Consider the following 14180-nt stretch of genomic DNA (forward strand, 5'->3'; position numbering starts at 1 on the left):
AATACTTGCTTAGCAACCTTCGATTATGACTTAACACTTGAGAAGACTGCTCATCTTTGGCCATTAACACCCCACTATAGTTTAACATGTGGTAATATTATCTTATAGAATCATCCATTTCAAAAGTTGAAAGCCACCTAATAGCTCTGATTCAAATAAATCCCCTCCTGATCAAAAAATAGTCTAATATTTTAGGATTTAATAGTTATTCAATTGCAACTTAATCAGTCGACAACATATAAAAATGAGGTAGCTTGAAGTGATGACTACTAAGGCTGACACGTTGCCCGGAACACTTCAGATCAATTGGTACACACAAACGTGTTTCAGTCTCAAATATTAACCCCATGATATTCTGGCTTTTAATAGAAGCCTTTTCTAGGGCTGGCACAGTGGCTACGGCCTATAATCCCAATACTTTGCAAAGCAGAGGTGGGCAGATCACTTGAGCTTAGGAGGTCAAAACCAGCCGTGGCAATACAGCAAAACCTTATCTCTACAAAAACATACAAAAATTAGGTTGCGCACAGTGGCACACACTTGTAATTGCAGTACTTTGGGAGGCTGAGGTGAATGGATCATGAGGTCAAGAGATCGAGACCATCCTGGCCAACATGGTGAAACTCCGTCTCTACAAAAATACAAAAATTAGCTAGGCATGGTGGTACACACTTATAATCCCAGCTACCCAGGAGGTTCAGGCAGGAGAAGTACTTGACCCGGGAGGTGGAGGTTGCAGTGAGCCAAGACCATGCCATTGCACTCCAGCCTGGGCAACAGAGTAAAACTCCATCTAAAAAAAAAAAAAATTACCTGGGCATGATAGCAGGCACTTGTAGTCCCAGCTACCTGGGAGGATCACTTAAGTCCAGGAGGCAGAGGTTGCAGTGAGCTGAGATGGTGCCACCGCACTCCAACCTGGGCATAAAAGTGAGTCCCTGTCTCAAAGAAAAACAAACAAAAGAACAACAGTTTTTTCCTAAACTTTTTTATTGAATTCCACATCAAAGAAAGACCTATTTATCTATAAATTGTATATGAACCCTACTATTTTAATATACCATGTATCATAAAATATTTGAAATTTTAGAGGATATAATTAAATTATTAAAATAGAGATTATAAAATAAAAAAATGACAAATAAGATTTAACTTTATATTATGTATTATTGTTATAAAATGTGATAAAATGATGCTTTATTATTTCTTTAAAATTTTTTTTCTAATAGTTTATAGTAAACCAACTTGAAAATTTAGTTCTAAGTTCTATATTTCTATTATGTTAATACTTACATTAAATAGCTGAAAAGAGATTCACACAAAAACATGATTCTCCATAACTTTACTGATTGAGAAAATAGCTCAAGTTATGCTAATTGATTTTATTTTCAGATATCTACACAAAGTCAGGGTCTATCTTATTTAGTATGTTTTTAGTAGGAGTTTGTTCATTTGTTTCTTACTTTCAAGAAACAGTCTCTAAAGATAAATATAGAAAAATACTCTCTTTTATATCAAGTACCCACCAGCCTCACTTTACATATTCTGTTACCTGCAACCCCAGTGAACACAAATTTAGGTTCGTCCTGAAGCTCAAATTTGACTGTCACTTTTCTTCACTATGTGGTGAACAAGTATGGACTACAAAACACTGGTCTAAGATTTATTGCATTCTATTTTGAAAAAAGGAAATAAAACTGTAGGTGGCCATAGCACTTGTGAAAAGACAATATGATCTCACATAAACAAATTAATTGTGCCAACCTGGAAAGTAGATAGAAATACTTGGCTGAAAATATACTAGATGCATATCTTCCCGTTGTATTTCAGTGATTCTCATGGAACCAGTAGCTTCAACATAACCTGGAAACTTGGCAGAAATGCAAATTATCAGGTTCCACTTTAGACCTACTAAAACCGAAGCTCTGAAGGTAGGACCCAGCCATTTGTGGTTTTAACTAGTCCTCCAAGGGATTCTGGTACATGCTAAAATTTCAGAACCATTGGTTTAGTATGTATTCCTAATATATATGCTTATTTTAAAACTTTCTGCTAATTATGATGACTTCCCATATTTTTGGCAGTTCTCTCAAGATATCATTTACACATAGGGCAAATTTCATACTTTAATTTCCAACATACAGCCAAGGTAAGAGAATGGTGTCACATGAAGTCAATCCCTCATTCTAAATGGATAGGACCACATAAAATGATGTGAGAAAACGGTGGATACTGAGGCAAAGAATGAAAAAATGTTATTTAAGCATCATTTCATTGACCACCATTTTGGTTACTATCATTTAAATTAGGGAAGCTAAACCTGAAAATGATGATAACAAATTGGAGAATCCCCGAAAGTATCAGGATATATTTCTTGACTACTTTCTAAAATATATTATTTGCAATGGTTATTCTGTGGGATATATTATCAAAAGACTCCACAATCCTGTCAGTTTGGCAAACACAAACAGGTCTCCTCATTGTTTGTTGTAAGATTTCTTAGAGATTTCCATATTGTTAATATCCTAGAAAAGGATTATAGCATACCATATTTCCCAAAGAACTATTTTGTCTATGAATGCCTATCAGTGACTTGAGGAATATTAATATTCCACATGAAAGAGTTTGGAAAATGTGACCTGTTGAAGGTCAAAAATTTACTGTGTAACAGAGCACACATTTGTTGCTTTTTGGCTGCTCAGCTCCCACTACCTAAAGCACCCTGATTTCCTTTTGAAGAGTTATATATCCCCTTCTGAGTATAGCATTAGCAGGCTAGTAAACTAAGATGTGTGCTGTACAAAATGGAACCAAACAAGTTCAAGGAAAGGATTATGCCTTGGTGCCTAAGGCAACCATTGCATGTAATTATTTCTCTCCCATGCATGTATCACAGTACTAGTTATTTACCATCCTTGAAGGAATTGAGAAAATTGCCCCATAAATCATTCTATGATTCAGATGAGGAACCCTGCTTGAGAAGCACTGCTATAGCTAAAAAATTCCTTGAGGCTATATCTGCCGGATTCATGCTTATTGCCCAGGCAAAGCTTGGAGTGGACATATGTCCTGAATTTAGGCTGTTGGTTTCTCTCTCCCAGGATTCTGAATCTTGAAAAGTGGCAGAATATGAATTAGTTCCTACATATGTCCATGACTGATCCTTTAGCCTTCACATTGAGTGTATGTCTTGCATAATCCTTTAAAAATTTTATTAATATTTAAATAGACCAGATTAGGTTTCTCTTGCTTATAATCCATGCTACCACCCTAATAATAGTAGCTTTTCATACAACCAACAATTTAGGAGCTTTTTAAAAAGACAAGATAGAAAAAGCAAAACAGACCCAGGTACAATGGGTATAAAAATCAATTCTGAGACATAGCTGGATTTTTGTACCCCACTTAAATCAAAACTGATATGCTGAATTCTAAGCTCCATTCCTTTCTCTCAGCAAACAAGTCTCTTAACTTCTCTGCTCTCTCTTAGCTATGAAAACAGGAAACACAATGAACTGCTAAGTTCACATTTGGGTCTTGGATGAAATAACTATAGAAATGAAAACACAAAACTTCATACAATTCAGATGTAGATAGCTTTGGAGAATGAAGAGAATCAATCTTCAGTCAGTGGGGAAAAAAGGAGAAATAAAGGTGAAGGCATCTATATAAACAGCTGTCAGGGTATTATTCATCATGCTAACTGAATCTTAAGAGTGGCTACTTGATCCAGGAAAGAATGAGAAAGGCCATTAGCAAAAGATGTCTAAAACTACCTAGAACATTTATTTGGATTTTTAAAGCAGACCACCTGCTGTTTTATAAGTAATTATTTGTGCTTTAGCAATGAAAGGCAGTTACACCATCAGCAGGGAGGTCTCAATTATACCCCCATCTTCATATTGAATATGAAGTTCTACTTGGAAGCCAAAAAAAAAAAATTACAAATGTTCCAAACCAGATGTTCACTTTGAAATCAAATAGAGACCTCTCAATTATCCTTCTTTTATTAATGAAGCTGTATAGTGTTAGCATGTGGTTTTATAAGCAGGAGGCCATGCAGGAAATACTGAGTGCCGGGAACATTTCTGCAGTGAGCACTATGTTGGAGGCATGATGAGGAGGGTGATAAGAGAGCGGGGCCCCTAGACTCATTTGTGATCTCCTTGAACTTGATCACCATGCTAGTCCAGGTGCTTCTGCACTGGCTCAGCTAAATGAGAAATCAGCCCCCAAATTACACTTGATTTGCTTTGACATTTTCTTCATCATAAGGAGAAATATATTGACCATGTTTCCTAAAATTAGAGTGTATTCTTTTCCTTTGTAGGATAGTCTCTGAAGATGAATATAAAAAAATTTCCCTTGCAGATACTGATTACGCATATGTAAAACAACACCTCACATTGATGGGGAAAAGTTGTGACACAATTTAAATTAATTCTCTCAGAACAGGTTTCTCATTAAGATTTCAAAAGGTGGTTTTCTTAGGTTAAAAAAAATATTAGCTGAGAAGTAACAACAAAGTAATTTATCTAGATCTATCTATTTTATGATGTTTAATTGACAGTATTTTTCAGTCATTAGTTGTTATGTTTAAAAAATAAGAAAATTGGATGTGGATTAAGAAATTATGCAGATTTTAGATCAGACATAAAACATTCTTGAAAATTGCTGGGAGAATATTTGGAAACTTTATCACCACTTAAACTTTTGGCTAGATGGAGTCTTTGCTTGCCTAAAGTGTTAGAAATGCTTGAAAACACTGTGGTTTGGACATTTTTTGTTTTATTTTGTCTTGTTTTACTCTTGTGGTGTGTGTGTGTGTTTGCATGTGTGTGTCTTCGGAAGGATAAAAGAAGCATAGTAACAATGATAAATACTAAATATTAAAGTAACATAAGTATAGTTCACTTATATAGACTCACATTTACATTCCTCACAAATTTGGAGGAATGAGTACAAACTAGTTTTTATTTATTTTAAATTTTATTATTTCCATAGGTTATTGCAGAACAGGTGTGGTTGGTTACATAAGTTCTTTAGTGGTAATTTACAGGATTTTGGTGGACACGTCACCTGAGGAATATATACTGCACTCAATTTTGTGGTCTTTTATACCTCACCTCTTCCCACCCTTTCCCTTTGAGTCCCCAAAGTCTATTGTGTCTTTTTTATGTCTTTGCATCCTCATAGCTTAGCTCCCACATATGAGTGAGAACATGTGATTTTTGGGTTTCCATTCCTGAGTTCCTTTACTTAGAATAATAGTCTTCAACTTCATCTAGGTCACTGGGAATGCCATTCATTCATTCCTTTTTATGGCTGAGTAGTATTTTATCATATATACATCATAATTTCTTTATCCACTCGTGGACTGATGGTAATTTGAGTTGTTCCACATTTTAGTGATTGCAAATTGTGCTGCTATATACAAGTGTGTGCAAGTATCTTTTTAATATAATGACTTCTTTTCCTCTGGGTAGATGCCCAGTAATGAGATTGCTGAATCAAATGGTAGTTCTGCTTTTGGTCTGTAAGGAATCTCCACACTGTTTTCCATAATAGCTGTACTACTTTACATTCCCACCAGCACTGTAGAAGTGTTCCCTATTCATGACATCCACACCAGCTTCCACTGTTATTTGATTTTTTGATTATGACCATTCTTACAGGGGTATAGTGGTAGCATACTGTGGTTTTGATTTGCATTTCACTATTATTTTTTAATTGCATTTTAGGTTTTGGGGTCCATGTGAAGAACACACAAGATTGTTGCGTAGGTACACACCTGGCACTGTGATCTGCTGCCTTCCTCCCCATCACCTATATCTGGCATTTCTCCCCTTGCTATCTCTCCCCAACTCCCCACTCCCCACTGTCCCTCCCCTATTTTCCCTCCACAGACCCCAGTGTGTGATGCTCCCCTCCCTGTGTCCATGTATTCTCATTGTTCAACACCCACCTCTGAGTGAGAACATGTGGTGTTTGGTTTTTTGTTCTTGTGTCAGTTTGCTGAGAATGATGGTTTCCAGGTTCATCCTTGTCCCTATAAAGGACACGAACTCATCATTTTTTATGGCTGCATAATATTCCATGGTGTATATGTGCCACATTTTCCCTGTCCAGTCTATCATTGATGGGCATTTGGGTTGGTTCCAGGTCTTTGCTATTGTAAACAGTGCTGCAATGAACATTTGTGTGCATGTGTCCTTATGCATTTCACTAATTATTAACTATGTTTAACATTTTTTTCATGTTTGTTGGCCATTATTATATCCTCTTTGAGAATTCTCTATTCATTGCTAATTTGAGTTCCTGTAGATTCGGGATATTAGTCCTTTGTCAGATACATAGATTGCGAAGATTTTCTCCCACTCTTTGGGTTGTCTGTTTACTCTACTGATTGTTCCTTTTACTTTGCAAAAAGTATTTAGTTTAAGTCCCAGCTATTTATCATGGTTTTTATTGTACTTGCTTTGGGGTTCTCGCTCATGAAATCCTTGCCTAAGCCAATATATAGAAGGGTTTTTTCAATGTTGTCTTCTAGAATTTTTATAGTTTCAGATAAATCCTTGATCCATCTTGAGTTGATTTTTGTATAATGTGAGAGATGGTGATTCAGTTTCATTCTCCTACATGTGGCTTTCCAACTATCCCAGCACCATTTGTTGTATAGGGTGTCCTTTCCCCACTTTATGTTTCTATTTGCTTTGTTGAAGATCAGTTGGCTATATTCTGTTCCATTGGTCTATGTGACTATTTTTATGCCAGTACCATGCTGTTTTGGTGACCATGGCTTTTATGGTATAGTTTGAAATCATATAAGGTAATGTCTCCAGATTTATTTTTGCTTATTCTTGCTTTGGCTATGCACACTCTTTTTTGGTTCCATACGAATTTCAGGATTGTTTTTTCTAATGTTGCAAAGAATGATGATGGTATTTTGATGAGAATTGTGTTGAATTTGTAGATTGCTTTTGGCAGTATGGTAATTTTCACAATACTGATTCTACCCATTCATGAGCATGAGATGAGTTTTCATTTGTTTGTGTCATCTATGATTTCTTTCAGCAACGTTTTGTAGCTTTCCTTGCAGAGATCTTTCACCTCCTTGGTTAGGTATATTCCTAAGTTTTTTTGTTTTGTTTTTTTCTGCAGCTTTTCTCAAAGGAGTTGAGTTCTTATTTGATTCTCAGCTTCGTCACTGTTGGTGTATAGAAGAGCTACTGATTTGTATACACTGATTTTGTAATTGGAAACTTTGCTGAATTATTTTATCAGTTCCAGAAGCTTTCTGTAAAAGTCTTTAGAGTTTTCTAGGTAAACAGTCATATCATCAGCAAACGGCAACAGTTTGGTTTCCTCTTCACCGATCTAAATGCCGTTTACTTCTTTCTCTTGTCTGATTGCTCTGGCTAGGACTTCTAGTACTATGTTGAAAAGGAGTGGTGTGAGTGGGCATCCTTGTCTTGTTCCAGTTCTCAGAGGGAATACTTTCAACTTTTTTCATTAGTATTATATTGACTGTGGGTTTATCACAGATGGCTTTTATTACATTGAGGTTTGTTCCTTGCATGCCAATTTTGCTGAGAGTTTTAATCATAAAGGGATGCTGGATTTTGTCAAATGCTTTTTCTACATCAATTGAGATAATCATGTGATTTTATTTTTTGATTCTGTTTATGTGATGTATCACCTTTATTGACTTGCATATGTTAAACCATCCCTGGTATAAAATCCACTTTTATACCAAGTGGGTTATCATGGTGGGCTATCTTTTGTGTATGTTGTTGGATTTCATTAGCTAGTATTTTGTTAAGAATTTTAGCATTTATATTAATCAGGGATGTTGGCCTGTAGTTGTCTTTTTGATTATGTCATTTCCTGGCTTTGGTACTAGGGTAGTACTGGCTTCACAGAATGATTTAGGGAGGATTCCCTCTTTATCCTGTGAAATAGTGTCAATAGGATTGGTACCAATTCTTTGAATATCTGGTATAATTCTGCTGTGAATCTGTCTGGTCCTGAACTATTTTTTTTGTTTTGGTAATTTCTTAATTACCATTTCAATCTTGCTAATGATCACTGGTCTGTTCAGAGTATCAAATTCTTCCTGATTCAAGCTAGGAACACTGTATCTTTCCAGCAATTTATTCATCTCCTCTAGGTTTTCTAGTTTATGTGCATAAAGGTGTTCATAGTAGCTTTGAATGATCTTTTGTGTTTCTGTGGTGTTAGCTGTAGTATCTCCTGTTTTGTTTCTAATTGAGCTTATTTGGATTTTCTTCTTTTCTTGGTTAATCTTGCTAATGGTCTATTAATTTTATTTATCGTTTCAGAGAACCAGGTTTTTGTTTCATTTATCTTTTGTATTTTTTGTTTGTTTCAATTTCATTTAGTTCTTCTCTGATCTTGGTTATCTCCTTTACTCTGCTGTGTTTGGGTTTTTTTCATGTTTCTCTAGTTTCTTGATGTGTGACCTTAGATTGACTGTTTGTATTCCTTCGGACTTTTAATGTAGGCATTTAGGGCTATGAACATTCCACTCACTGATTTTCTAACTTGGCTATTGTGAATAGTGCTGCAATCAACATGGGTGTGCAAATGTTTCTTTGACATAGTGACTTTCCTTCCTTTGGTTAAATGCCAAAGTGGGAATGCTGGATCATATGGTAATTCTAGTTATAGATTCTTTGAGGATCCTCCATATTGTTTTCCACAATGGCTGTACTAGTTTATATTCCTCCAAATGTATATGTGTTTCCTTTTCTCAGCATCTTCACCAGCCTTTTTTTGTTTTGTTCTGTTTTTTATAATAGCCATTTTAACTGTGATGATAAAATGCTTCACTGTGATTTTAATTTTCATTTCCCTGATGATGAGTGATGTTGAGCATTTTTTAAAATATTTTATAGCCACATGTATGTCTTCTTGTAAGAAATGTCTGTTCAGGCAGGGTGCGGTGGCTCAAACCTGTAATCCCAGCACTTTGGGAGGCTCAGGCAGGTGGATGACAAGGTCAAGGGATTGAGACCATCCTGGCCAATGTGGTGAAACCCCGTCTTCACTAAAAATACAAAAAATTAGCCAAGCATGGTGGTGCATGCCTGTAGTCCCAGCTACTCGGGAGGCTGAGGCAGGAGAATTGCTTGAAACCAGAAAATGGAAGTTGCAGTGAGCCGGGATCATGCCACTGCACTCCAGCCTGGTGACAGAGTGAGACTCTGTCTCAAAAAAAAAAAAAAATCTTCTCAAGAAAACCAAACACTGTGTGTTCTCATAAGTGAGAGCTGAACAGTGAGAACACATAGACACAGGGAGGGGACCATCACACACCAGGACCTGTTGGGAGGTAGGGGCCAAGGGGAGGGAGGACCTTAAGACAAATACCTAATGTATGTGAAGCTTAAAACCTAGATGACGGATTAACAGGTGTACCAAACCACCATGGCACATATATACCTATGTATGGAAAATTGCAGAGATAGGGACTCATCATGTTGCCCAGACTGAGCTCAAGTGATCCTCCTGCTTTGGCCTCATGAAGTGCCGAGATTACAGGTACGAACTACCATGCCTGACCCATGTTAGTTACTAATGTCACAATTTATGTGTTGTTATATTCTATATTAATAATTTACAATTATTTTATTTTTTAACTTTTATACTAGAGTTGAAAGTGCTTTACACACTACCATTACAGTGTTAGATTATTCTGAATGTAAATATTTTTTACCTTTACAGTGAACTTTATGCTTTGGTACCTTTTCATATAGTTAGCGTCCTTTCTTCAATTTGAGGAAGTCCCTTAGGTATTTCTTGCAAGGCAGATATCGTGGTAATAAATTTCCTCAGCTTTTGTTTTTTTAAGGAAAAGTATTTATTTCTTCCTCGGTTATTAAAGACAGCTTTTCCAGATATTCTCAGTTGGCAGTCTTTTTTTTTCTTTCAATACTTGTAATATAGAATCCACTCTTTCCTGGCTTGCAAAGATTTTGCTGAGAAATCTGCTTATGGTCTTATTGTTACTTTCTTGTGTCTTAGTCCATTTAGGGTTGCTATAAAATAATAATTTAGTATGGTTAATCCATTATTTTTTTAAAGATTTATTTTACTCATTATTCTGTAGGATGTATAAGAAACATGGTGCTGGTATCTGTATCTGGTGAGTCCTTTGCCTGCTTCCATTCGTGGCAGAAGGAGGAGAGCTGGTGTGTGCAGAGATCAGATGGTCAGAGAGGAAGCAAAAGAGAGAGAAGGGAGATGCCAGGCTCTTTTTAACAACCAGTTTTAGTGAAAACTAATAGAATAAGAACTCACTCATTGTCATGAGGATAGCCCCAAACTATTCATGAGAGCTCCACCTCCATGACTCAAATATCTCCCATTAGGTCCTACCTCCAGTACTGAAAATCAAATTTCAACATGCAGTTTGCAGAAACAAGAATCCAAAGTATAGCACCTTATATGTGATAAATTGCTTTTATCTTGTTGCTTTCAAAATTTGCTTTGCCTTTGATTTTTGAGAATTTGATTATGTCTCCATGAATATTTCTTTATGTTTCATCTCTTTGGGTTCTTTGGGATTCACATGTTTATTTCTCTCAAGATTTGTGAAGTTTTCTGTCATGATTTCTTTAAATAAGCTCTCTTCCTTTCTTTCTTTTACTCTACTACTTCTTCGATTCCCATAATGCAAATAACTGTTTGCTTGATGGTGTCCCATAACAACCATAGGCTATCTTCACTCTTTTTTATTCTATTTATTTATGTTATTCTTCTGACTAATTTCAAATTACCTGTCTTCAAGCTTACTTATTCTTTCTTCTGCTTGTTTATGTCTGCTGTCAAAGCACTCTATAACATTTTTCAGTTCAGTCATTATCTTGTCTTCTAGAATTTCTATCTGAGTATTTTTATGGCTTCTGTCTCTTTGCTAATTTTTAAATTTTTTTCTTGTATTATCTTTATGATATCATTTAGTTGTCTGTGTTCTCTACTATCTTGCTGAGCTTCTTTAAGAGAGTTATTTTGAATTTTTTGTCAGGCAGTTCATAGATCTTTAAGGTCAGTTGCTGATACTTTATTTTGTTCCTTTGGTGGTATCATGGTTCCCTGGTCATTTCTATTTTTTATGGAACTGCATTGTTGCCTGCACATTTGAAAAAGTAGGCCCCTTACAGACTGGCTTGCACAGGGAAGACCCTTTACCAGACTGGTCTTGGCAGGGAAAGAGATCTGGGTCAGCCAGGTGTTGGTGTACATAGGTAGGCTTATTGCTGAATTCTTTGAATGGGCCAGTCTGTTGCTTGGATCAACTAGGGCTGGACTGAAACTTGAGTCTGCATGGGGGCCTGATGACCGGGTTGGTGGAGATGGGCCTGGAGCATGGCTCCATGAAAGTAGGACTGGAACTTGCATTTTCAGGAGCTAACCTGAAGTCCAGGTCCCTGGAGGCCAACCTGGCACTGGAATAGGCCTGTAGCCCGAGTGCATGGGAGCAGGCTTAAATCCTGGGTCTTCAGGGTCCAGCCTGGAACCTAGAATCACATGGTGCTAGGGTTCACTTTAAGGTCTGTGTCAAAGTCAGGTGCTTACTTTGCTCTCCTTTCCCCAAGAAGAAGGTATTTCTCTCCAGGCTGCACTGCATAGTCCTGGGGGAGGAATGGCACCAGTAGTGTAAAACTGTCCATGCTATCATCTTCAATGACTCAATTCTGTGTTCCAGGTGCTATAATCTCTTATCTGGACTCCTTAGTTCTTGTAAAGGTATTTTCATGCATAGATGGTTGTTCAAATTGATGTTTCTGTGAAGGGATGAACACCAGAGACTTCCTTCCTACATCTTGCTGAAGGCGCTCCTTTCAATACAGGCTATTTAATATTTGCCATTTGTGTTCTTTTCACTATTCTCCCTCATTGGATAATGATATCTTTACAAAAAAGTTAACAAGGGATAAATCTGGATGACCCTGTAAAACTCATATCCTTCTCCTTTTGATAGCTTTACAAGATTGAGCTCAGCAGATCTAGGTTATATCTCAAGTCTTTCTCATTGCAACAGAGAACTCTTCTGCCAGAAAGCTTCTGTTGTTATACAAATGCAGTGGTGTACTAATAAATAAGCCCTCAAAAAAAAAATCCCTGATTTGTAGTGTGCCAATTCTGAGGTGTAAATGCTCTCTCTGTGCCAATATCAAGTTGACAATGTAAAGTCACTGAAAGCACTGCTGAGTAGAGACAAACAAAATTGGCTTCTCTGATGCAATATAAGACTGCTCCAGTAAACTATTGAAATAGTTACATACATGTTCCCTGCCCTGTACATATAACTAGGTAGAGCATATACCATCTCCTCCTCTCTCTTTCAGGTTGTTGACCATGATGTCTACAAAAAAAAAAAAAAAAAAAAAAGCTATGCCTGGCTCAAGTGTCAGGAAATGAGAGTTCAAAAGATTGCATTCACTCTATTACTTCTACATCTTCCCTAATAAATATTATGTTATATTTACACTGCTTGACAATAATGGCATGTGACCATGAGTCTTTTGCATTACAAAAGTAATGTCTGACTGACACAAAGACTGTTAAAGTTTTAAACATTAAAGTCATATATTTGAGGATGCTAGAGATGAAATCCCTTAATCATAATCATAACAAGTAGATGAACACCTACTTTACTTCCCAAGCATTATACTGTATACGTTTATAAAGCATTTCTGGAGGAAAACTTGATTTTCAGCTATAAATCACCTTGGTGTCTTGGTTTCCTGTATTTAAAATGACCTCTAGTGTGATCTTTAAGGACACTGCCAGTTCTGACATTTCTGAATGCTGACCCATACTCAAGGCATTGCCCTGGTTCATTAAACCCTTTCTCCAAAGGTCCATTTTATTTTAAACATAGAAAAATCAACCTATGAACCAAAAGGCTAAAGCATTGAATGACGACTTTTTGTTGTTCTCATCACTGATTAAATGCATTTGGGAAGAATAGCCTATCAATAAAGATTATTAGCTTCTTGTACAAACTTGAAACGTAGAGTAGTAAAAATCTGTCAAATGCAGAACTTTATTGTGCCTAAATTTATACCTTAGTCAATATTCATTAAATGGGTCTTTCACTGTTAGCAAGTATGTTCTGCGTTGGCCTGCATAATTTTTAATTCATTTAGCGAAACATTTCCTTTAGCTGCAAGTGATTGCCTTTGGTGATAGGCATTTTTCAAAAGAGCTTAAAGGCATGTTTCTTGCCCGATTTATACCTAAACTTATTTCAAGTTCTCCTCACAGGTTAACTTTTCTCTCAGCTACCTTTGAACTCTTTATATCTGCAGGTCCATTCCTATCAGCTATGTTGTCAGATGTCCTTCCAGGAAGAGGATGGAAAACTCAGGGGTGGATAGTACAGAAATCTGGATTCTACACAGAACATCTAGTTTCCATGATAGCTAATCAAATCATCAGGAGCCCTTCTAAGAAAAAATGGCGTAGAACTAGATGGTCTCTAATGCCCTGGCCAGCTTTCATATTCTGTAAATTTCTAGAGCTCAGACATAGGTAATGGATACAGAAAGAATTCTATATATCTACTTCCCTAGAGAATGGTATGGTAAAGTAAAATACCCTAGGTTCAACTGTAAGGAAAATAATACTCAAAATAGATTGAATGTTTGATAAGATCTGGACTTTGGGGTTATGAGTGGTGAAGTAGAATAAGAATAGGATTTGAAATCAGAGAACCAAGATTCCAATGTTAACGAGGCCATTGTTTTGTGGTGTGTGACAGTATACATTTGTTTTCTCATCTGAAAATGGGTGCAATAGAATCTATAGAGATGTGTTATCTCACTTAGTCCTCATTATACCCCATGCAAACTAATATTCCCATTTTACTGATGAGGACATCATACTAAGATAGCTTACGTATTTGTTCACATTTTTGCAGCTTACAAGTGCCAGACATGCAAACTATGCCCTAGTCTGAAACTAGTCAGTGTTCTTCTTAACCATTCTCCACATAAACCTTTATTCAATATTCCAAAGTTAGAAAAATTTGATGAGTGCTGGCAAATCAAATGCTGTTTTACACAGCTTGACTGGAACTTTCTTGTTAGTTTAATCATTATTTGCAGTTGATCCTCAATTAAGCAACAATTGTGTTCAGTTTAAGTTTT

The sequence above is a fragment of the Callithrix jacchus genome, chromosome 2 (assembly GCF_049354715.1).
Source record: "Callithrix jacchus isolate 240 chromosome 2, calJac240_pri, whole genome shotgun sequence".
NCBI classification, from domain to species: Eukaryota; Metazoa; Chordata; class Mammalia; order Primates; family Cebidae; genus Callithrix; species Callithrix jacchus.